Below are 26,303 nucleotides of genomic sequence, written 5' to 3'. Positions count from 1 at the left end.
TGAAGCATCTGTAATCCAAGGTATGTCTGTATTTTTCTTAAAACATTCCCCCCCATTCCGACCAATACAGTGGTACCTCGGGTTACATACGCTTCAGGGTACATACGCTTCAGGTTATAGACTCCGCTAACACAGAAATAGTACCTCGGGTTAAGAACTTTGCTTCAGGATGAGAACAGAAATTGTGCTCCGGTGGTGCAGCAGCAGCTGGAGGCCCCATTAGCTAAAGTGGTGCTTCAGGTTAAGAACAGTTTCAGGTTAAGAACAAACCTCTGGGACGAATTAAGTACTTAACCTGAGGTACCACTGTACATTTTTCTGTCAATAATGTTAAATATATGCCACTCCAATTTTAATTCCACTTTCAGCTGATTGTGACTCAGCAGCACTAACCAGACCTAAGCAACCATTTTGTTCACATATTCCCTCCTAATAAATCCTGTTTGACCACAGTCAATTGCGGGCCCCAAAATATGCATGTACATAACATGCTCAAAATAACTATATAGGCCCAGATAATTGCAACAGAAGTCCTTCCTGAAACAAACCGTGTTATCCTTTCGAAAGATTATTCGCCTTATTTTTAATGTCTAAAAGCTCAAAACTTTTACTGTGAAACTGATCTTTCAGCTAAATAGCTGTCTTCCTGCCCCTGATCAAGCACAGAGAATTTCGAAACTTTTCAACACTGCCCCCAAGTAATTGCTGCACTGTGGATGGAGAGGGAGTTCTGGCATTCTTTAGTGCAAACTTCCCAAAACTTCTCTGTACTAAACTGAGCACAAAGTGGGCAAGAACAGCAGCTTAGCTCTCTAGGACTGAAGATGAGAAAATAAAATCTGGGAAAAACCTTTCAAAAAACATTATCTTTGACTTCCATAACACTCTTAACTCCAATAAGCGTGAGTGACATTTGGTGATATTTTGCTGTTATGTTTATCATTCCTTCTTCTTCCTACAGAGTTGCCTTTAATAGTGCCTCTCCCTCGGCTAAAAGCTATGTTTTAAGGCAGTGGGGTTTTTTTAAAAAAAAACAACAATGATGGAAATACTTCATCTCTTTCTCCTTACTTTGTGTTTATGGCTCCTTCCTTCCCCCACTTCAGGAAAGTGCTGTCAACAACTTTACGGCAAAGCCTGTGCCATGAGCCCCTCTCATGGGAAATATGTAAGAAGGGCCTGCTGGATCAGGCCAATGGCCCACCCAGTCAAGCATCCTGTTCTCACAGTGGCCGACCAAATGTCTATGGGAAACCCCCAAACAGGATCTGAGCACAAGAGCACTCTTCCCTCGTGTGGTTTTGAGCAGCTGGGTTTTGCATGGCGAGTTCCCGCCTCCCCCCTTGGAAATAAAGACACGAGACACAAGAATTCGAGTTAATGGGTCAAATTAGGCCACAACTTTATTGATTACAGGAATTGAGTGGTATTGGCTTAGGCATTGGTCCTAACACTAACCGGTTTCAGCCCGCTTGCTTGAAGTCTGGTAAGGGTTAACCACCGATCGGGGGAGTCCTGCTGAGGCACGTCAACTAGGAACTCCCCCCGGAGTTACCGCTTGGGGGCGTGGTGAGGGCCCACACCTCCCTAGGCTCAGGACAAGGCCACGCCCCCCGGAATCCTTTACCGGACTACCCTTTGTTTTGGGGGAAGGTGATGGCACTTCCTCCCCCCATCATCTGCATAACAATAGAACAATACCCCTACCAATGCCTAACCGCTAGGCCACGCCCCCCAGCATTACTGCCTCCAGCTGTGGAGGCAGAACATAGCCATCATAATGGCTGGTAGCTGTCAATCACTCTCTGCTCCATGAATTTGTTGAATCCCTTTTAAAGCAGTCTAGTATGGTGGCCATCACTGCCTCCTCTGGGAGCGAGTTTCATAGTTCAACTATGCACTGTATGAACAAGCATATAGCATACCTGAGGATATGAATGCAAAGACACGAGAGGGATGCAATTGTCAGGAGTTCAGCCTACACTTGAGTAGGACCCTGGCAGAGACACATGCCCGACTGGCAAGTTCCCTCCCTCCTGGTTGAGCGTTCTGGAGCTTCATAAGCTTTCTTCAGCCTGAACATCACAGCGACCGATGCCAACTGACACCGGCACACTTAGGGATCCGCAGAGTTTGTGCAACTTGCGTAACAGACCACAGCAACTCAGCATATTGGCTAATCTACTTTATTTACATATAAACGCCCACGGAGCACTGCAACATGGCTCCCTCTCTCTCCTAGCATCAGACAGCAAAGAGAAAAAGAACAAAGGACAATAGTCCCACTTCACGGAACGCAGCAACACAAACATCCTGTCTCCGTCACTTCCCACTGTGGAGTCAAAACATATACCGTCATGTGAAAGACAACAATCCTATGACTGCAATCATAGATCAGGAATTCGAGCAGCAATGTCAGCTGACACACCCAAACCTGAGCCCCATGATTTCACCCAAAGCTTTGAGCAGAGCTTAAGCGCATGCTGTGCTTACAGACAGCTGTTCTGAGCACTGACACCATGTATCTTTGTATTCAACAGGTCTTCCTTTTGAATAGGTAATGTGCGTAGGATTGTATAGTGTAAGGTTGCAGTTCTGCACACACTTTCCTGGGAGTAAGCCTCATTGAACTCACTGGCAGCGGCAGAGAAAGCCGCGCGGGCACCTGGGGTTGGGCAAGCTACCCATGGGGAGGGGTGCACCATGGAGCCTCTGGAGTCTTCCTGCCTCCTCCCACTCAGCCGCCCTACAGCTGGGGGGGAGAGGCAGCTGGTGGACCGTTTGGGTAGCAGGGAGCCTGTGCGTGTCCAAACCGCTGCGTCTCTCCCAGGAGAGATGCATGGCTCAGGCGTGCTGCAGGCCCCGCAGTGAGTTCCACCCAGCATTTTGTCACCCCCCTCAGTGGTGACACCCGGGGCAGTCCACACCCACCGCACCCCCTTCCTCCACCCCTGCTCATTGGGTCTACATCAGAGTAAACACACATAGGGTCGCACTGCAAAAAGGTTTTAAATTGATTAATTTAACAAATTAATCAATTAAAGTTTGCAGCCCCATTAAGAGAGCGTGTTCTTTGACGGTTTCTGTGTTGACCAGGTTTAATAATGCTTAGAATGAAGAGTGTTTTTCTAGGTCTGGGTTTGTGTGGGTTTTTTTTTTTTTAATTTGCTCCCAATGAGGCACAAACAGAGCAGAACATTCTCCTGGTCTTTATCAGCTAACACGAAAATAGAGAGTAGGTTGTGTGGGGAAGGGAAGTGAGGGGAAATGGAGCTTTACTCCTCATTCCTAATGGGATGACATTGTAGATTATTCCTCCGATCCCATTAAGTGTGCAAACTCATTTACTGAACAGATAAGATGTTTCATTTTAAAAAAACAAGCAAACAAAAAACACCCAACCGCAAACAGCGTCAACTTTCCATCGAACAGCTTGAACAAGAGGATTACAGGTATACAGCTTTGTACTCAAAATCCAGACTGTGTGAACTCCAAAGCTTTTTGTGGCATGGAGATAACATGATGGCCATTTAATGGCAGAGGAGCCCTTTGTAATAAATGCTGGCAACCATATTTGCAATGGAGTGTGGATTGCCGTATCTTTAAAGCCTTATTCCCCCCTGTGTTCTGCATCTACTGCCATCTTCACATCAGACAAGCCTATCAAGCTGAAAGAAAACATATCTCTTGGGGGGGTCTTAAAAGAATGTTGAGACGAGAGGCTGTTTCTCTGGGGAATGAAATTGATGTGGCACCACACTGTAATACAACAGCCAACAGAAATATGACCTGTGTTTATTGTTGTCATTATAATGGCCTGTCACTTAGATGCCTTGTATAAAATTTATGCCCTCTTAATTTAATTTTTATTACACAGTTAATCTCCAAGAAGTTTTTTCTCTTTCTTTTTTAAGGGCAGCAAAGCCAAACATTTCTATTTCATTTGCTTAATGGAGCACTTCAGAAGGGAGTGTGAGAGCTGGCTGATCATTTATTTGAGTCATCCAAGTTATATTTGAGGGCACCTGGCGGTGTCAACTGGGTAACATTGGAGAAAACTGTTCCAATCGTCCTGTGCTGAGAGAAAGGCAGGATATTAAATAAAAATACAAATCTACTATATATTTTGGAAAGCTGTTTGTTTGTTCTCTGTGAGTTCAGACACCTCTTGAGATGTCCTTGCCAAACTGGGCACAGGGGATCCCAAGGTGGGGGGTCAGTGGTTGTCTTCAATATTGTGTTACTAGCCACCATTTTGAATCAAGTCAGTGTGATTTTGGTATGAATTCACACAATTTCTGGCACAACAAGTCCAAACTGTGCCAATTTCAAACTTGGCTTGAGAGTTCCTGAGGCGGGGAGCAGTGGTTTTTGTCATTGTTGGGACACCGACTACCATTTTGAATCAAGATGGCAGACATGAAAACATGACTTGGGCTTGACTTCACCCACTTTTTGACATGATGGGCCCAATTTGCACCAGTTCGGAGGCCTCTGAAGGTATCATTCCCCAACTCAGTACAAAGGCTCCCAAGTGGAGGCAGTAATCTTCATCTACTTTTGGACAACGAACACCATTTTGAATCAAGATGGTGGACCAAAGAAACCATATCCAAGCATTACCACCCACCCACCTAAATTGATTCAGGGCAAGGTCAGGTGTTCCACAGGTCAGGCTGGAGCCTTAGGTTTGTGAGTGCCTGCGTGTATGCCTGCACAGCCCCAAAACTCCAAATTACCCTATCCATATCAAAATCACCATATTTTTTGTTTCTTCAATTTCCTGGACAATGCCAGGCACTCCCTACAAGTAAATAAATAATATTGTTACTAGTGGGAATCTGTCTTTAGCTGGAAAGGTTGTCCTCCATGAGTGATTTTTGCACTGAAGTGTCCCTGATAAGATTCAGTGGAAGCCCAGGGCTCTCTAACACAGAATATCAAAGATAGTGTTTTACAGTCTGTTCTTTACTATTCAGAGTGGGGGAATCAGCTAAGGAATAGGAGGTATGTTATAGAGGTGGAGTATTGTATTTGTAATCATGGTAAGTCCCGTGGAGGCAAAAGGCAGGAGGGGGCTAGAGCCTGAAGCTTTTCATGTCTAAGAAATCATCCCCTCCCTAAAAGGAGACTTACTTCTTTCATCTTCTTTCCTTTCCCCCTCCTTTAATTATATTCCCCAAAGTGTTTAAATCAGAATTATTTCCTCCTGCTGTGAGCCTCATTGGATTCTTGGAGTTTATGAAAAGATGGGTTTTTAATAAAAGTAGTTTGAAAAATCAAATGACACACAGATACACACACCCCAGAAGGCTGCTAGATGAAAAGTCCAAAACTCTGGAATATGGCATAGTTGATGCATAATAATAATAATAATAATAATAATAATAATAATAATAATATAGGAGGTGTGGTTTTGTTGTTGCTGTAGAAGTTCAGGAGTAAATTATATCAGTAATGTTCTGTGAATTTAGATTGTAACTGTCTTGGGGCAGGAACTTTGTATTTTGCTTCTGTGCCATGTATGCTGGTTGTTCAATATATAATGAGTAAGCATTGGGTTAGTGAAGGAATATCTCCAAAAATGAAACTCCAAATGAAACATTCAAGTGGTGGTACAAGCATTTCAGCAGACTTTGGATTCAAGTTCTTCATTTTCCTCCTTGCAACTCTGATAATGTAGCTTTCACAGGAAAAAGTGTTCAAGCCAGTAGACAATGTTCTTCAATTAACTATTGTTAGGATCAATATAATTTTGTTTTTCTGTTGGGTGAAAAAGCCTCAGCAGCAGAGATGAGGCAAGGCTTCAGCAGCACCCTGGACAGCTCCTTGCAGTGCTATGGCTAAAGACCCCATAAGAGCAGAGCTCAAATGTTGCTTTAGCATCAGTCTTCCTTACACTGAGCCTTAAATAGGGGTGGCAACTCTAAGTAGTTCACTCCACCTTCTCTTAGAGAAGCTTCTTTATTTAAAAGGCCCAACCTGCTTTAGTAATCATTGACTCCAGTGGGGGGGGCGGGGACACACAGTGGTTCCAGTTGGGCTTCTGAGCAGGGATCCTTGGAGTCAGAGGAGGGCAAATTGATCTTCTTAAACTGGAGAAGTTTTCTCACAATGGAATCCTCTTGTGAAAGTGCTTCTGCTTGGTTATGTCCATCTGGGACTGGCCCTGAGGGCAATTCTCTCTCTCATCCTGATTCGATCCCCTGAAGTAGGGGAACCCACTCCTAGGTCCATGACAATTACAATCTCTCTGTGTGACACTCATATTTTTTAAAGCAAATGTATTGTTTTATATAATGCAGTGGTACCTCGGGTTACAGACGCTTCAGGTTACAGACACTTCAGGTTACAGACTCCACTAACCCAGAAATAGTACCTCAGGTTAAGAACTTTGCTTCAGGATGAGAACAGAAATTGCATGGCGGCGGCACGGTGGCAGTGGGAGGCCCCATTAGCTAAAGTAGTACCTCAGGTTAAGAACAGTTTCAGGTTAAGAGCGAATTAAGTTCTTAACCAGAGGTACCACTGTACTGGGGGGGGGGCATTATACAAGAATGATTTTTCAATATACCTGCCGAATCTGGGTTTCTACAATTTGAAAATTCACCACAGAATCTCTCCTATTACTTTTAAAATGTACATTATTAAAAGTAGTAAGTGTGTGTGTGTGTGTGTAATTTATGAGTTTCTGAAATGCAAAACTTTTCAGCTACCAAAAACTAGGACAGGGACTTCATATACTGGATGAGGAAAGGGTTATCACATATACTTTAGCTGCCAGAGAGACCGGTAACACTGCCAGGACCCACTGGGGATCACTGCATCTCAGGTTGTTTCAGGGCTGCCTTCCCCTGTCAGGCAACTGTGATCAGCCCTGCCAGGAATCAATGCAGCTGCCCGTCAGCAGCCCTTCCCACGACTTGTGCTGGGATGGCAGTGAGAGGCAGTGCCCACAGATCAGCCTCATGTGGTGTGGGGCAATGAGAGAACCCATGGGTACTTTTAACATGCCCCTCCACTGTGAGTACCCACTTACTCTGAAAGTTCTCTCAAAGTTGCACACACAGACACAAATGAAGGGAAATTGGTTCCAGGGAAATTGGCTCCATCTCAGTTTCTTGAACATACACACACACACACACACACACACACCCAAGCAGCTTGTTGCCAATTTCTGGATTCTAATTCTGTGATTCTGGGTAGCCAGCATTGAGACAAGTGAGCCCAAGGTTTGTTGTAATCAATTGGAACTGAAATTAAGCTTTTACCAGAGAGAAAGCAGGAAGAGTGGAGGAGAATATCTGAGCCCCTTGTATCTCTAGAGTGACAGAAATAAGAATAGCCTCTGGCTATGTGCGCAGTTAATGTAAAAACACAGGTGCACTAGTCACAGAAATGCCAACGCCACAGGTAGCTAATGGTGTCAGACTCAAAATGAAAACTATATTAGTAGAAACTGATGTAACAATGTGATGGCCCTTCCACCCCCACAGGGCAAAAATCCAGAAGGGGGTGGGGTGGGACCTTGAAATTGCAATCGTGCTTCTCAATACAAAGCGTCAATTTACTCTGTCTTGACTTACAGAGAAGTGACATCTGATACAATAATATTGCATTCAAGACAACAAAGCTAGATTAAGATGCTCCACTTTTGCTGTGCATTAAAATAGGTGATTGTGATAATGATTATTAGTACTCTGTTCTCTGTACTTTCCATCTTTCCTGAATTTTCTTTTTGAGAGTGAGCTCTAGCAGGGTTCCTTCCCTGAATTCTTTTAAACATGGAATCTGCACCTACTACTATTTCTTCAAAGTATGCGCTGATTTTCAGGAATGCAATTCATACAATAATACAATTCAGCCTCTCCCTTCTCCTTGAGTGTCCAGCAGTTTCATTATCTGAATTAATGTGCATATAAACATTGGGCATAGCTGAATGTTCACAAGATGTCATTTAGCTTAATATATGATTATCTAAATAAATCTACCCACAACTGCCGGTGTCACCTGTGGAGCCCTCGGACTCTTGCTATGTTGGTTATACTGAATTTTAAAAATGCTACTGACCAAAGCAATAATCAGAGTCTCTCGTTTTTGCTTTTAGCTGTTTCTTCAGTGGTACCATGAGTGCCATTTGTCACACTTTTAGGAACCATTGGTTCAGAGTTGAGCTGGAGGTTGGCTTCCAGTTCTGTTCCACTACTCATGGATCAGCCTTCCTTGGCTCACTTGCCAAATGCTTTTCCCAACTGCACATAACTTCATGTGCTTTCCATAACTCTGCGCATGCACAACTGTAACCCTGGGGACCCTTTGCAGACCTTCTAAGCATGCATGTGGGTCAGGGGGAGGAGCCTGCTGCTGAGATGCCCCCCACCAACACAAATACATATACTTTATTCATGTCTCCCACACCCAAGAAGGGCCAGGCGAGACACACAGCTGTTGCTAGAACCCTGCAGGATGTGCTCCTTCATCACCCTCTATCGATCTAGAAATGATGGAGGAGAGTGTCCTTCAGCTGTTGCCTAGCAACGGTTGACACGGGTTGCCGTAATTTCCTTTCCCACCAGGGGAGGCAGCAGCACCAAGCAGAGAAGATAATACGTATGTGGGGTGAGGGGGGCAGACAGAGCGCCTCATGGCATAGGTGCTATGGCGTGCAGGGCAGAGAAACAATTCGTGCCAGATGATTCTGCAGTTCTTACAGAGCAATCCTACCAGTGTGTTGTGGTGAGGAAACCAAAGGCAAAGGATCTGGATCTTACAATGCACTACTGAGCACATGACAGCAATGTGGAAAGGATGGAGTAGAAGTACCATACAGTGGTACCTCAGATTACAGATGCTTCAGGTTACAGACGCTTCAGGTTACAGACTCTGCTAACCCAGAAATAGTACCTCGGGTTAAGAACTTTACTTCAGGATGAGAACAGAAATCGTGCGGCGGCAGCGGGAGGCCCCATTAGCTAAAGTGGTGCCTCAGGTTAAGAACAGTTTCAAGTTAAGAATGGACTTCCAGAACGAATTAAGTTCTTAACCTGAGGTACCACTGTATTGGCCCAAATATAAGCCACACTTTCTCTCTGCATTCCGACTGTGAGTGTGGCTTATATTCGCGACCTTATGGTATGCAGCCAGGAGTGTGGGGCAAACAGCACCAGGAGCACAGCAAAGTGGCACCAGCCCCATGCATAGTCCCCCATCCTCTCTCCTGAGGCCGGGAAGGAAGAGAGCAAGGAAGGGGAAAGGCCACCGGCAACATAGCGCAGCTTCCCCCCCCCCATCCAGTATGCAGCCAGGAGCAGTGAGGAAGGGAGCAGCTTATATTCGGGTGTGGCTGATATTCGGGCCAATATGGTATAGGGTGGTATCCCTCCCATCTAATATATTCCAAAGCTGATGCATATGTTCTCTCAAGTACCAGCTAGAGATACTTTGGCACTTGAGGCCAACCCCCAAAATAGGGCACCCCCTTCCTCACTAGGGAAGAAGGTGTTACGGAAATTACGGGGGGGGCACATCTTTAAAGTTAAATATTACAAATATTATGCCTGAATATATCCTTTCAACTTGACAGCTCAGGGAAGTCACCTAGCTTTAAAAATAATATAAAAATCATCTCCTTTTCCAGTTCCCCCTATTCAAAAGCTATTTTCCCCTTGAAAAAGGACTCCAGGAAGTTCTCAGAGGTGACAATTGCTGGGCTCATTGTTAGCCAAAGGAAGCCAAATCTCATCACCTGACTCGCCTCAGGCTCCAGACATGCAAAGGAACTTCTATTGTACTTTTGGGTGGTGGGTACTTAAGACATATTTGTCTATGCTAATCTTATACCTGAGTCTTGCCCTGCCATGTCTGCTTATGCTAATCTTGTACCAAGGACTTGTCTGGACATGTTTTCCAAGGTTGAACTAGTGTAACCCCTGTCTACCCCTCCCGTTTTGTGACATGTCAGTGATGTAGCAATGATACTGTACGAACTGTATTCTGGGATATGGTGGGAAAGTTTTAAAAGTCTTTGTCACCCCATCCTTGGGGTTCAAAATTTGCTCTTTGAACCTATTGTGCAATAAACTTTGGTCTACAGCTATTTGCTCCGGTTGGCTGGACTCCTTCCTTTATTCCGCAGGGACCCGCGGGCTCTGCCCGACGAGCTGGGTGACTGAGCAGCCTCACACCTAGATTTTCCCCTAACATTGGGATGAGTAAAGATCAATATCAGGAACAAGAGAGGGGATTTGCTGTCCCTGGGGACCTTGCCACCTGAGGCAGCCCCCTCACCTGGCCTCGTGGGTGGGCTGGGCCTGATTCCCCCGATCCGAGGGCATGTAACAGGAATAGGAAGACTTTGGGGCTGTGTACACACCATACATTTAAATCAGATCGTTGCCCAAGAATTCCCGGAACTAATAGTTTGTTAAGGCTACTGGGAATTGTGAGGAGTAAATTACAGTTCCTGGGATTCTTTGGGAGAAAATGTTCCACATAATACTTCTTTTGCATTTGTAAGAAACCAAGCTTTCAGTGTGGCAGCACCTACACTATGAAAATTCCTGCCTATTCATAACAGGCAGGTGTCTTCACTGTACTCTTTTCTGTGCCTGCTACAAACATTTTTGTTTTGGCAAGTCTATCCTGGTATGTAAAATGTTGATATGTGTTTTCAGTTCTTTTTTTCTGGGGAGACTCAGGGCTACGCATACCCCTAAACATTTTGTGAATCTTTGTACTTTTGTCCATTTACTGTATTTATTTTTCCCGATTTGAAATATAAAATGGTGATTTTCTTGAGTCAAAATGAGAGTACCCCTAAACATTTTTAAAGAAAAAAAAGCACTGAGTGTTTTAATCAGGTATTTAGCTTATTATTAATTTTTAAGTATTTTTTTGAAAAGTTTTAGATATTTGTTTTTAATCACTTTTACCAATAATTTCATTGCTTTATTCTTTTTGCAAACTGCTTTGAGGTTGTTTTTGTTTTACAGTCCAGCAGTATATGCATTTTATGAGACAATCAAATGAGAAAAGCAAAGACACCGATCCATTTCAGTGGGGGGGCGGGTCAGGACCTGCATTTAGAGACAAATACTGGAGTGCTATCAAAAACTGTAAGATCAAGAAAAAGCACAGCAATTCTTAATGTTGGCAAAAGTAGGAAAAAGTGCTGAGCACTTTAAAATTTAAAACAGCCAACCTAAATATACAAAACTATTTGCTAGTATTCACCTGAGCTTCTCCATTTAAACTGGATTCGAATTAATGAGAATTCTGTGGTCATGAATTCATATACACATGCAATATATTTATATATTGCTGCAGGGTGGGGATTGACTTTGCAATTTAAAAAAGGTTAAAGTTTTCAAGATTTGAAACTGTAATTGGCGTGAAAGACCCTGAGCAGAAAATTCAAAAAAAGTACCTGAAATGTAATCATTTTATAGTCCCCGCTCACTCCACTGCTAGGGCTTAAATTATGAAAAGTATGGAGTTGCTCTGAAAGAGAAGTTCCCAGTCCTTAGTTCACCAGGAGAGCCATCACCTCCATGAATGTGATTTAATGAATTCCCTTAATGGGTAGGAACTTTCTCTGTTCACGAGCCACCGACAAACCTGAAGTGCAGGATACAGTGTCTTTTCAGATGCCTAATTTAAAAATGAATGTTAATAAATTTCATTGGGAGATTGATCTCCAAGCAATAATGGAAGAAAGCTAATGGGAAGGGATTCTTAGGGAACATAGGAAGCTTCCAGAGCATACACTCTCCTAGCTCAGCCTTGTCTAGATTGACTGGGGCAGAAGCTCTCCACGGTTTCAGACAGAGGACATTTGCAGCCCTGAATATATAACCTTCTACATGCAAAGCACATGTTCTGCTACTACTCAGAGCAGACCCATTAAATTTAATGGTCCTAAGCCATACTCATATATTTCAAAGGGTCTACTCTGAGTAGGACTAGCATTGGATGAAACCCGTTGGCTGTACATTTCTGCTTGCAAAAACAGCAAATAGGCCACAGGACGTTTTGCAGAGAGTCAGATCAAAGACCTATTTTGCCCAGTGGTCTTTATCCAACAGTCATCCACCAGATGATTTCTGAGGCTCTCACAGCAAAGTTGTGGGCTAAGGATTTGCAGCTCTTGACTTATATATTCAGCTCAGTTTATCAGTTGCACTGTATTCCCTTGGGTAAGGCATCCATCATTTCTGCCTCAGTTACTGTATCTGAAAGGGTAGGGTAAGAGAGAATAAATATGCACCTTTCCCCAAAATAATTTCATGGCATGACGTTCACTGATACATCAAAGGTTGCAAAGACCCTGAAGAGGGCACCAGGACCAGCATAAGTGTGCTTGGCTTCTCACTCAGCCCCCAGAGCAAGAAAGAGTCCTCCATGGATGGCAGGTTCCTCTCCAGACTCTTGGTGCAAGAGGTTTCACTCCATGCTTCCTAATCAGCATGCACCTCTTGGATCCCAGCATCTGCTTCCCTGTCTGGGTTGGATGGCAACGTCAACCTTCCTTTGCTTCTGCCATTCATTCTTTCTGCAACACCCGCATGGCTGCTCAGATACATCCGCCGAGCTACAATAGCCTGGAGGAGAGATAATTAAGAAGATACCATCTGAAGCGCTGTCCCATGTATCATGAACAAGTTATATTTTCTCCTTGCTTCAGGTGGTAGGACCCAAACCCAGTTTAAAATGGGATCCAGCAAATTAACGGAGGATAGAGATGTCAATGGCTACCAATCCCGATGGCTATGATCCATCTTCACTGTTGGATGCACGGTGTTTCTGTGCACTCTGGCTTCCATTGTGCCAGAAGCTGTTTAGTCATGCTGGCCACATGACCCAGAAAGTTGTCTGTGGACAAACGCCAGCTCCCTCAGCCTGAAAAGTGAGATGAGCGCCGTACCCCATAGTCGCCTTTGACTGAACCTAACTATCCAGGGGTCCTTAACCTTTTACCTTTACTGCCTCTGAAAAGCAGTTGCTGGAAATTGCAGGAAGGGAGAGTGCTCTTGTGCTCAGGTCCTGTTTGTAGGCTTCTCATAGATAGCCACCTGGTTGGCCACTGTGAGAACAGGATGGTGGACTAGATGAGTCACAAGCCTGATCCAGCTTCTTCTTCTCATGATCTTGTGTTCAGTGGCTTCAAGTTACAAGAAAATAGATTTAGGAAGAACTTCCTGACTGTACAAGTTGTGAGGCAGTGGATTAGATGGCCTTGGAAGGACGTACAGTAGACTTCCTTTCATTAGAGGTTTTCAAGTGGAAGCTGGATGATTACCTATCAGGGATGCTATAGCAGTGGATTTCTTGCATCAGAAGAGGACTGGACTAGATTACCTTTGATAGCCCTTCCATGATTCCTCAAAAGGGTAAGTGATTCATTGGGTGCACTGTAGGTTGCATAGTGAGCCCCAGAGTTCTGTTCTCCAGAGTGACTACTCCTTTAATCTTTAGTATTGCCTGATCATTGATGGGGCACAATGGCTGCTAATGAGGCATTGACTGCAACAAGAAACCCTTTTGTCCCAAGCACGTGGAAAGCAGTGTATTATGTCTTCATTATAATTACTTACAGCCCACCTTTGAGGATACAAATTCTTCTAAGGTGCCTTACAATTAGGAACATAGGAACGTTCCTTACACCGAGTCAGACCCAGTGGCTCAAGTGGGGAGGAGGAACAGGAGGTGGCAGCAGCTGAACAGGAGACTAACAGGAGGGTTCAGCCTTGTTGCCTGTATAGCAAGGTGCTGCCTTTGCTGATGGGAGCAGATTCACCCCACCCGACTGAGTGAGAATTTGCAATTCCAACATTCCTGTAAGGTTAGTGAGCCTTGCAAGTGAGCATGCTATGTCTCAAATTCAAAAGCTTGGTGGGTGGGGTGTGGAAATTTGTTGGGACATCTTTGACACTTCTCTCCGGTTTTGCATTTCTTGCCTTGCTTTCGAACTCTTGAATTGTGATTCCTGAGCACTGTGTCTGTTGCTGAGCCTGGACTGCTATTTCCCTGAGTAAAGATCTCTTTCTTCCTTCCAAGTAAGAACTTGCATGTTTTGGGGCAGAAATTAGGAGAGGTGGCCACAGATGGACAGGAGTGGTATGATCATGTGCCTTCATAAACGAAGCACCCGGGAGGAACGAATCCCAGCCTACATATATTCCCCATGACTGACATTTGGTTGTAATAGTCACTGAGGCCATAAACATTACAGCGGCAACAGAGGCACCCTCGTATTTAAATCCATCACAGTCACCATCCCATCCTCCTGCCCCTGGCTGAGCACATTTATGGTCTAATATATTATTGACAAGGCTGACTTTTATCAAAGTCTTCTGGCTGTAAGTGGTCATAAATGTGTGTCTTCCGCTCTTTACTATCCATTAGCTCATTAAAATAATTGTCTTAATTTGATTGTTAAAGTGATTAATAGGGCAAAGTGTTAACGGAAATTAATACTCGACGTGCAGCCGAAAAAATAACTCTGCTGAACTGGCACGGCATCAAAGTATGGAAGTTCAGTGGCTGGCGAGCCTTGGAATGTTAAATAAGGAATGCTGCAGGGCTCTCCGGTTGTCAAATGTGGGGTCTTGCTGCTGCCACATGCATCAAAAGACAATGGGCCACAAGCACAGGTAGATGGGGGTTGTGTTTAGATAAGGCGCAAGAATGTAAGAAGAGCCTGGCTGCTGGATCAGACCAGAAGGCTGGTCTAGTCCAGCATCCTATTCTCACAATGGCCAACCAGATACCCGTGGGAAACCCCTTGGCCTGCAAATAGGACCCAACCACAAGATCACTTTCCTCTTCTGTGGTTTCCAGCAACTGGTATTCAGAAGCCTATTCAGAACCAGTGGAGGCAGAGCATAGCAACTTTGGATAGGTATTTCCTGCTAGAGAAGCCTAGGAATATTTTAAAACATATAAAACAACATAAAACAAAATGAGGTCCTTAGGGGTATCTGACCATCAGTGGTAGAGTGTCTGCTTTGCATGCAGTACATACCCTCCAACATTTCTCCAAGGATGTCCTAAGGAAAAGCAGGACATTCCGAGATTGAACCAGAAGCCAGGGTGGCTTCTGTAAAAATAGGGACACTTAGAGGGTCTGTGCAGAATGTCCCAGGCCCAATCCCCATCAACATCTCCTGGTAAATCTGGGAATATTCATTGCCTGAAACCCTAGAGAGTTGCTGCCAGTCAATGTAGATAATACTCAGCTCGACGGAGCAACAATCTGACTCTATATAAGGCAGTTTCCTACACAATCACTCCCACCCCTATTTAAAAGCAGCAGATTCCCAGTTGCCTTGTAAAGTGTCCCTTTATTGAAGTCCAGATCTAGCAGGTCATCTGCCCCTCTTCAGTGTACCAGCTGTAAGCAGGAACTTTTATGCACAGCATGAAGCACCCCACACATTTGCTCAAGCAGAAATAATAAAATATTAAATGCAAACTTATTTCCTCCTGATTATCATTTGTCAATCAGCCTTTCCCGCAGCAAGTGGGTGACAGCAATGGAGATGAGCTCACATATATTACAGCCTGGAAGAAAACTGTGACTCTCGCAATGGAGGAACTGAATTGTACAGTTTTGCATTGAAATATTAAGTGGCGCATAGTAATATTCTGGGATGTTGAGCTGCCATCCATTGTTGAAGAAATAGAGCCCCACTGTGCACATCAAATCGTTCTTTCTTCTTTTTATCCTGTTCTGCCTTTCCACCTTTTTCGCATGGTGTTTCCGCTTTCGGATTTTGGCAATCACTTATTTTGAGGTTCATTATGCAGCCTCTTCATTCAGAATAGGGCCTCATCTTGAGTTTAGAAATTAAGAAGCCATTCATCCATCAGATCTCTTGAGCAGGCTGAGTTTCAGTAAAAAGGAAGAGCCATGGATTTTTGCGATGCAAAAGAAAACAGTCAAATCGTGAATGAGACTTACACCAGCACTACCCAACCTGGTGCCCTCCAGGTGCCCATCACCAATCCCTGGAGCCTCCTGGGCCTTGCCTGCCCATAGAGCAGTGAAAGGAGTGAGGAGGGGGAGACATAACCTCCACGTGCCTTGCTCCCTATTTCTCTGGGAGCTGTTGCAGTTTGGGCACAGAAAGAGAAGCAAATCAATGGGCAGTGAGCAGGCAAAATGGATGCCCTCCCAGGGCTGGTATTGGCATAGCATGTCTGTTCACAAGCTTGCTAGAGGCAAACTTCCCAGAGGCTGTTGAAAACAATGTGGTCTAGAAACATGGAGCTTGGGCTGAATCATTAGGGTGCTTTCTTTTACATTCTAATGTTTTTGCTTTGGGGGTTTGCCTCAACTAATCGCCCGGATCAACCCAGAAAAGGAACAAATTATATCTACAAATGATACCCAACTTTGCCCAGCTTAGTAAAGTATTGCTCAGCTTGAGAACAAGGTGGGAGTGAGGCCAAATAGCTTCTCACGCTTAATTTTTCAGGCAAAACAGAAATGCTTGTGTGTGCTTGCAGAATCATTTTTATATTACCATAAGCTGTAAATTCCTTGAAATGAGGTCCGGATTGCGATCACGTTGCAGCCACAAAAATGCGGTCACAACGGGCAGCTCTGACTTGGGGGAGGGGGGAGGAGGAGGAGGTGATGCCATTTACTTTCTATTGCATTTACAGTTATTTCTTGTTTTTATGTCATGCTTTATCGAAACCCATTTTTTACTTTAATGGTTTTGACTTGGGGGAATAGATACTCCCCCTCTTTCCTTACCTCCCAGCATGCTTAAAAGGCCAAACCATAAAATCCCAGTTAAAGATGATCTTCAGTACAAAAACGTCCTCGGACTGTGTTTTGTTTTCTTTCTGCATTTTTATTTTTGAATAAGCCTCACCACATTATTCCTTTGGCTTTACACCCAAATAATTCTAGTTTAAGGGTATTTATTTCACTGGGTTCAAATCCAGACCTTTGCCCCATAAGTCAATTAGGACATCAATATGTAGCTGGCATTTTCATACCTCTCTGTAGTTTCAGTTCAATTGTTTATTTGCTTCTGAGAGCTTTATTATCATTTATGGAGCCACTTCTTAGTGAGCAAAGTTCTTTGTAATCTTTATTTTATTCTGCCTCGTGACAATTCAGCAGTCTTGGTAATTACTCTCACATGATGAAACCTGAAAAAAACAAAACAGATTGGTGGGGTTCGTGTTTAGTGGAGGCACTTCCAGTTATTGAACTGCAGTTGCCTCCTTGCAGACTTTCCAAACTCTGTACATCCCGCTGTACTAGCATTTGGGAGGATGGGCAAGGGAAGATGATTCCCAAAAGGATCCATAATAATTACCAAGCAATAATAGAATCACTTCTCCAAAGCCCTCCAAGGAACCTGAACAAGCTTCTGGTTAGGTATATAAGGGAAACTGGGTATTAAAGAAAACCTACTTGCAGTTCCCCCAAAACAATATGTGAACCTTATTTTACTGTGAGGGCCAAGCTACACATTACATTAGCTACATAGCTATGCCTTTAAGTACAAGGTATTTTATACAGAACTCAGCAGTCTAAACCACTGAGCCTCTTGGGCTTGCAGATCCGAAGGTCGGTGGTTTGAGTCCTTGCAATGAAGTGATCTCCTGTTGCTCTGTCCCAGCTTCTGCCGACCTAGCAGTTTGAAAGGAAGCCAGTGCAAGTAGATAAATAGGCACCACTGCGGTGGGAAGGTAAACAGCGTTTCTGTGTGCTCTGGGTTCCATCACGGTGTTCCATTGTGCCAGAAGCGGTTTAGTCATGCTGGCCACATGACCCGGAAAGCTGTGTGTGGACAAATGCCGGCTCCCTCAGCCTGAAAGTGAGATGAGCGTAACCTTTGACTGGACTTAACCGTCCAGGGGTCCTTTACCTTTTTCACCTTTTATTTTATACAAAGTGTCAGTATGTGTCAGTTTGGGACTTGGATCTTTAATCTTCACATAAACACACACAGGTCCTGATCCAGACCAGAACCCCCGTGTCTTCAATTTGCACAGGAAATCAGAAGCTCAAACTAAAGCAAATGATGTTATGATGGAAGCAGGCTACCTTTAAAACCTTGAGATTCGTTAGAAGAAAGAAATAGAAATAGAATGCTAGAGTTGTAAATCGTCTGTTTTGACTCCCTACAGGAGATCCACTGCTAGATTACGCCTAACCACTGCAGACCTCCAGTGAATTTCTCCAACATTTCTCTGATGAAAATAGGGACGTCCTATTCCATAATAATAACAATCAGAAGAACTTTGCTATTTATAATCCACCCATCTGACTGGGTTGCCACTCTGGGTGGCTTCCAACTTATATAAAACATTTTTTTAAAAAACCTTCCCCATACAGGGTTGTCTTCAGATGGCTTAGGGGTCAGATAACTCCTCACCCTTCAACATTTCTCCAATGAAAAGCGGGACATTCTGGGATCAAATCAGAAAACCAGGACGGCTTCTCTAAATCGGGGACGTCCCTGGAAAATAGGGACACTTGGAAGGTCTGACACACAGAGAGCACTCTATGTTAATTGCTTCTGTTGTTGAATTGCTTTGACCAGCAGGACATTTCTGCTAATGCTCAGTTGAAAACTACCCTCTAATAACTTTAGCTCATTCAGTCTAGTCTTTTGCCCTCCTGAGCAACAAAGAACAAGTCTTGGCCCTCTTCTGTGTGATAGTCCTTTGGGGATTTTAATAAATAGTGCATCCAGATGACTAAGACTCTTCATTTCTGCCCATAACCTGGAAAGCCTTTCCTAGGTCCTTGGAACCATGGCCACATTCCCTGATTTCAAGCTTGCCCATGGCATTTCACCCATTTCAATGACTGTCACTTCTGCGGCTGTCAGACTCCAGGTGTTAGCATGTAAGGGCAGAGGACTGGAGCTAAGAAATGACAGTGATCACAGCCTGGAACTCTTTGAAAAGAAGGGAACAAGCCCATCAGCGAAGAGTTCTGCTGAGATGGTAGTCATTAGTTCACGAAGGCTGCGAGACTAGAAATAGAGGAATGAAGATAGCCAGTTGGGGAAAGATATGAAGACTCGGGATATGTGAACGTGTTGACAGACTGCAAAGAATAATGACTAAGGCTGGCTGTGCCATGACAAGGTGGGGGAGATGGGGAGGGAGGCTCAGCACTGCCAGCAGCTCTCCCAAGGTGTATCACAAGGTTTTATCAAGAAAGACTCCGGAGTTAAGAAGCAAAGAAAACTTCAAAATGGAGAGAGGTGAGTGAGACCAGCGCAAGAAATAGGAATTGGGAAAATTTCCTTTTATTTCCAGCTTACTGAAAACCAGCACCGCACAAGTTAGGGATGTATGTTGGTGAAGCTCGGCATGTGATTGTTTTAAAAAAATGGTGCAGTTTTGAATGTTAAAATCACTGTTATCACTATGGTTGCAATTACATGCATCATGAGCTTAAAAAGCACATTGGTCTCCTTTCCAATGCACAGTGTTTCTAAGCAGCTCAGTGTAGGTTGATGTATGTGTGTGTGCACATGTATTCTGACAAGGATTACAAACTTTTGAATGGATTAGTTTTTGTTACAATTGACTATTGATTTGCGAGTAGGGACCACTCCCACTATTGAAACTTATATTGGCCAGAGTTCTTGGTGTGCTTTCAACTGCAACTCTCAGCAACTGGTGTTCAGAGGCATGATACATCTGACAAGGTTATTCACAGTGCATTAAGGCTGTGGTTTTTGATGCCTGCCTGCCTCAGGTGTAAAACATCTGGAGGGCAACCAGGTCAGGGATAGTCAGGGCAAAGACATTTTGCAAGATTGTTGCCTGTCTGGCACACTTAACCACAACAGCAATTACATGGTTTTGGGAGCAGAAAACCAGGAACATTCCGATTAATAAGCTGTTACCTTTGTCATTTTTCTCTTTCCTTTCCTGAGACCAATATAGTTCCCTCTGAATACACTGCCCACCTCCCCTCCCCCCCCCCGCAAACAGCTAAGAAAATTACTAGTACAATAGCAACAGGACTGCTTCAGTGTAAAATATTCCTGCTTTGTACTGGTGGTGGTTCTTAAAAGGAACACTTTTGTCCATTATTAACAAAAATAAATGCAGCTTGAAAGGGATTTCTGACACTTTTTTCAAATAAAATCCACTGAGAATGCAGGGAAGAGAAACAAAGTTAAACAAAGTGATTATCTGCAAGCTTGAGCTTTAACAATAGAGGCAAATTGTAATCACATTCTTTGAACAATTGAAATTGTGTGCAGAGCAGGCAACCTTTTGTCCCCTCCTGTGCTAGGCATAAAATGAGGTATAAAACACCTGCGTGGGGTCACGTTCCCCCCCCCCGATCTAGACTACAAAACTCCATAGAACTTCCTTGAAATGGGCATTCAGAAATCCCCTCCTTTGATGATGAAATGAAATCTTGGCTAAAATTAATTCTAGCAAGTTGAGAACTTTCCTAAATTTCACCCTTTAAGCTTGTCTCTGAATAAACTAATTCCTCCTAGAATGCCTATTGGTTTTACACTACAAGTAAAACACTCCTGGTCTCGTCTATGATCTTTACATTCCCCTCGAGGAAACAATCTGGGTTACCCACCCTAAAGGTAAAGGTAAAGGTACCCCTGCCCGTACGGGCCAGTCTTGACAGACTCTGGGGTTGTGTGCCCATCTCACTCAAGAGGCCGGGGGCCAGCGCTGTTCGGAGACAATTCTGGGTCACGTGGCCAGTGTGACAAAGCTGCATCTGGCGAGCCAGCGCAGCACACGGAAACGCCGTTTACCTTCCCGCCAGTAAGCGGTCCCTATTTATCTACTTGCACCCGGGGGTGCTTTCAAACTGCTAGGTTGGCAGGCGCTGGGACCGAGCAACGGGAGCTCACCCCGTCACGGGGATTCGAACCGCCGACCTTTCGATCGGCAAGCCCTAGGCGCTGAGGCTTTTACCCACAGCGCCACCCGCATCCCTTTACCCACCCTAGCTAACCCCTAATTCAACCCTAAAAGGTAAAGGTACCCCTGCCCGTACGGGCCAGTCTTGCCAGACTCTAGGGTTGTGCGCCCATCTCACTCAAGAGGCCGGGGGCCAGCGCTGTCCGGAGACACTTCCGGGTCACGTGGCCAGCGTGACATCGCTGCTCTGGCGAGCCAGAGACGCACACGGAAACGCCGTTTACCTTCCCGCTTGTAAGCGGTCCCTATTTATCTACTTGCACCTGGGGGTGCTTTCGAACTGCTAGGTTGGCAGGCGCTGGGACCGAACAACAGGAGCGCACCCCGCCGCAGGGATTCGAACCGCCAACCTTTCAATCGGCAAGTCCTAGGCGCTGAGGCTTTTACCCACAGCGTCACCCGCGTCCCTTAATTCAACCCTAACCAGGCTCTAAACTGATCTAAGTGCTTTCCAAGCCCTAATTAGAACTCACTGAAAGACAAGCCCTATCTGACAGTTAAACTGTCAGGATCCAACTGTTAAATTCCTAATCTCTCCTGATTGGATGGACACTCCACCCAGCCCTGTATGGTTTCTGGGTCACCAGGAGGCTGACCCAAGGTCTGTCTGGCACACTGGCAAAGAAGCAGGTGATAGCAATGAGAATGAAGGGGGGCAGGAGGAGGAGGAGCAACTGGTGATCATGGCAGTGGGGAGACAGACTCCTCATAGAGGGGTCCTACTCAAGGGCCCTCCAGACTTAGAGCTGGCCCTGCCAGCTGGACAGCTGAGCTCTGAAGGCTATCTACAAACTCATCTTCAAGAGAGCTTTGAATTGAAATTGAATTGAAACTGTCACTTCTACAGCTTGTATACAGTGAGATTACATGAGCACCCCCCACTCAGCTCTCTTAGTCTTAATTCCCCTCGTTTACTGACACACCAAACCCGAAAGTCAGTTGCCCTGTTGTTATCTTTTCATTCAGCAGCCTAACAGCCCACAAATAGAAGCTGTTCTTTACCCTGTTGGTGCGACTAATCATGCTTTTATATCTTCTGCCTGAGGGCAGGAGATCAAGAAAGTGCCAGCTAGGGTGTGAATCATCCCTGAGAATTTCCCTCACTCTCCTGAGGCAACGTTCTTCCGCTGTTTGATCCAGTGGATTCACAGAACAGCCCATAATATATTGTGCTGTATTCACCACCCTCTGTAGGCACTTCCTTTCAGTTGATGTCAAACCAGCGTACCACACCGTGATGCAGTATGAAAGGACATTTTCTATTGTTGACCGGTAAAAGGAGATAATCAAATGTTGATTGACATCATTCTTTCACAATATTTTGAGGAGATGGAGTCTCTGTTGGGCTTTCTTAACCACCTGGGTTGTATTTATTTTCCAAGTAAGGTCTTCACTGAATAAACTCCTAGGAATTTAAAGTAAGAGATGTCTCCACACAGCCGTCCCCGATGTACAGTGGGGCTAGTTCTCCTCTCTTCCTCCGAAAGTCCAACACCATCTCCTTTGTCTTGCTGATATTAAGGTGCAAGTTGTTCCCTAGGCACCATGTAGATATTTTTTGGACCTCCCCTCTATACGCTGATCCGTCTCCACCTGTTATTAAACTCATTATGGTGGTGTCACCTGCAAACTTAAAGTCAGGCAGGTGAACAAAATGGTGTTTGGTGTTCTTGGCTGAAGTATCTCCAGAACGCGATTGAAGAGAGAGCTCTGGAGAGAGGATGGGAGGCAGGCAGACTCCCTCTTGCAGGGAATGGCTTCCTAATGCTGACTTCTTTGGAACTGCAGATAATGAAAAATCAAATGTGTCAGTAATATATTCAAAGTGTTGATAATGTAGTCAAGAATTGGCCTCCAGAAGCCATCCTTTGTGAACAACATTAGATCTTTTTTTTTTTAATGGTGAGACACTTCCTTGCAGCAGCCACATGCATTTCCAAAGTGCTTATCTCCTAGTACACAGAAGAAGGATGCTGGAAGAGGGAGAGGGGGAGAGAGAGAGAGAGAGAGAGAGGCGTCAATGAAGTGTTCATATATAGGGCAATTTCCCTTGCAACAGTGAGTTCTTATTCCATATTCCCCTCTCTAAAAAAAGAGAGATTCCCCTCAAAAAAAATATTTTTTTAAGAAACTGTATAAACTTCAGAGAATCACAGAATTGGAAGGGACCCAAGGATCATTTAGTCCAATCCTCTGCAATGAAGGAATATGCAGCTGGCCCATATGGGGATCAAACCTGTGACCTTGGTATTATCAGCACCACACTCTAACCAACTGAGCTATCCAAGAATTCTTCAAGTAGCGTACAAATAAAATTATGAATTAAAAGATGGCTAAGATTCACACACAAATATATACATAAAACCATTTTTAAAAAATAAAATAAAAAAATTCAGAATTTCAAATGTGAAGCCTGAATTTGCAATTGTACCTGAGAATCCATATTCCCAGAGTGTCCATCTTGCTTATTATTTTCATTCCAACATATGGCAAATAGGAAAATCTTTAAAGATCTCTGCTGTCAGATATAAATATCTTTTCAAGTCAACAACCCAGTATCAAATCTGACCTCAGATGTCATCTAATGGCAACACCGCTACCCAATTTTAGAAGATTTACAGAATATCTGGTGGACAGTTGACATCAAAATCTCCAGAGCTGAAGTTATTGTTGTCAAAACAATGAGTTAACTGGAAACACTTCTTTGCAATTTATGATTAAAAGCTAAAGGCTGCATTTCAGCTGGCTGATACTCTTTTACAAGTTTAACCCAGACAGAAGTAAGCACTGCTAGGCCCAGTGGAGTTGAAGAAACTATGCACAGGATAGCTGTTATGCAGATTCTAATAAAATGGGCATTAAACTATAAACTGTTGCTCTCTGGAGGGTGTGCATGTACATATGTGCACATACTTGCCCGTCCACACACAATAATGGACCAACACAGCTGTCTGCATGTTTTTATTCTTCTTTGGGGAAGGACTATGTACTCTCCTTGGGGACGTGGCTGTGGGCAGCCATCATAACAGCCTAATGCTCTTCCAATTTTAGCACTGTGTCCCTGTTCCCTGCCCATCTCCCCAGCCTGGCTTTGTTCCCCAGACCCTGGAGATGAACTCAAGTGCAGTCAGTTTGGTTTAGCAGTCTCTCCATTCTCTTCCAGCTTTGCGCTTGGGCTGATCTTAGAACCAGGAGTTTGTCAGCAAAGAGTGACAGCCGAGGGAGCATTAAGTGAATGCCGAGAACTTTGGCTGCCTCCGCTTTGCAAAGCACACTGTGTTTATTTAGATCCAGGAAACCCCTCAGCGAAGCAGCCCGGGCCTGCGGTGAGCGGGAAGTTATTAACGCTGAAGAGTTTCCATGAACAACTGACAACAATAATAAAACATGTTCCAGAGGGCTTAATAAAACGTCTCGGCTTCTCTTGCTGTAGCAAAAGGGGAAGAAGGGAGTGCAGAAAGCATGACGCCTGGCTTCTTGCTAGCCTGCCCCATCTGCTGTTAGCAAAAGAAACCCCTCCCCACTTTTAAATGAATCTTCTCCACAGATGGAGAATAAATGGAGTAAGTCTCCAAAACAGAGTTTGAATGCAGATAAAATAAAATAACTTCTTCTAAATTGAAATAGACACACACACACACACACACACACACACACACACACACACTTGCAGATGGAAAGATATTATGGATCAAAGCTAGCCAATGCAACACCATTTTCATGTTGTTGGACTTCAACTCACACCACCCTTAGCTGGCATAGTCAACGGTCAGGGGTGATGAGAGTTTGAGTCGAACAGCATATAGAGGGCATCATATTGCCCACCCCTGCTGTAAGATTTTGGGGTAAAAGCACTGCCTGGAAAGTGTGCTCCCTGAAGATTTGGCAACAAGCTTTTAAAACTCATTCTCTCATTCTTCAAACCTGGTGTGAAAAGTGTTCAAGCATGAAAGGAAAATTCTGAAGATTTGCTGACAAAGCATGAAATTTCCTGAGTTGAAATATGAGCAGGATATGAACTTTTGCAATGGCCATTTCACCCACTGAACCTGAGCTGAAGAAAACTCAACTTGCTCTGAACCTAGTCAGCACATAATATAGGATTTTCAAATAGCTATGAGCCCACCATAAAAGGAGTGCAAGGACTCTCTTGGGATGTGGTGGACTCTTCTTCCTTGGAGATTTTTAAGCAGAGGTTGGATGACCACCTGTCATCTATGATTTAGTTGAGATTCCTGTATTGCAGAGGGGTTGGACTAGATGAACTTCTGGGTCCCTTCCAACTCTGCAACTCTATGATTCTATAATTTGTCTGTGAAGTAGGTTTCCACAGGATTCAACCCTAGTGTTGGGACGCCTTTCTTCAGGCGATGAGGCTGGGAACGTGGAATCTGGGGATTTGAAGAGGGCATTGTCCTCAAAGATAGTCCACAATGTACAAAGTAAACCAGAACAACTTGTGCAAGAAGGGCGTGATGTGCCAGCACTTTTTTGACCCAAGGACATCATTCTGCCCTCCTCTAACTCTGAAGATTAGATAAATTGCTGTTGTGCTCATGTCCTGCTTTCAGGCTTCCCACAAGCATCTGGTTGGCCACTGTGAGAACAGGATGCTGGAATAGAAGGGCTACTGGCCTGATTCAGCAAGCTAACTTTATATTCTTATATTCTCAGGACTCCCATCTCAGAAACCCTAGTGGAACCACTACCTCCCCTACTCAATTGACTTCAACAGCTACTAAAGCAAGCTGGGTCATTTTAAATGAAGAAGTTCCCATCAGAGAAGGTGGAACAAGCTACTGAGTCAGAGCTGCAGCACCTATTTAAGGCTCAGTGTCAGGATGACTGGTGCTGAAGCAACTGTTGAACTCTGCTCCTATGAAGACTCCAGCCAGAGCCCTGCATGGAGCTGTCCAGGGTGCCATGGATGCCTCACCTCACCACTGCTGAAGCCACTGCTCTAAAGGGAATGAGTTTCTCAGTATAGGGATGGATGCACTAGGGAGAAGCTCACTGAGTGAGTTCAGTCAGCCGCTGAAATCCGTCATGAGTTAATTGGTCCTCATAAACCACAGCTATCGGCACTGCCAAAGAAAACTGGAGTATATGTAATAAAAGAGAAATTATGGGTTGCCTTGTTTATACCTTTCATAATTCAGACTGTGAGGGTTTTGCTTGACCTCCCAGCTTTGTTTAGACAGCATCTACCTAGGACAAAAGCTCCTTAGAGAGGGTTGGGGGCTATTTTGGCCCTTCTTGTTGACATGACTGCAGGTCAAATAGACTGCAAAAGGGGGGTGGGAATGGATGTGCTCAGTATCAGATCAATTATTTCTCTGTGCTAACCTATTTAAGCT

At 44.4% G+C, this 26,303-nt stretch overlaps 1 long non-coding RNA gene across 1 annotated transcript; it reads left to right on the top strand.

Moving 5' to 3' along the window:
- The first annotated feature begins 21,428 nt into the window (after nucleotides 1–21,428).
- On the top strand, nucleotides 21,429–26,078 carry LOC128402982 (uncharacterized). The gene is made up of 2 exons (XR_008327826.1): nucleotides 21,429–21,576; nucleotides 25,621–26,078. It is a non-coding gene; the product is annotated as an uncharacterized LOC128402982 (long non-coding RNA).
- Nucleotides 26,079–26,303: the final 225 nt, after the last annotated feature.

Source organism: Podarcis raffonei, chromosome 15, assembly GCF_027172205.1.
Source record: "Podarcis raffonei isolate rPodRaf1 chromosome 15, rPodRaf1.pri, whole genome shotgun sequence".
Taxonomy (NCBI): domain Eukaryota; kingdom Metazoa; phylum Chordata; class Lepidosauria; order Squamata; family Lacertidae; genus Podarcis; species Podarcis raffonei.
This window is presented reverse-complemented; position numbering and strand designations above follow the sequence as displayed.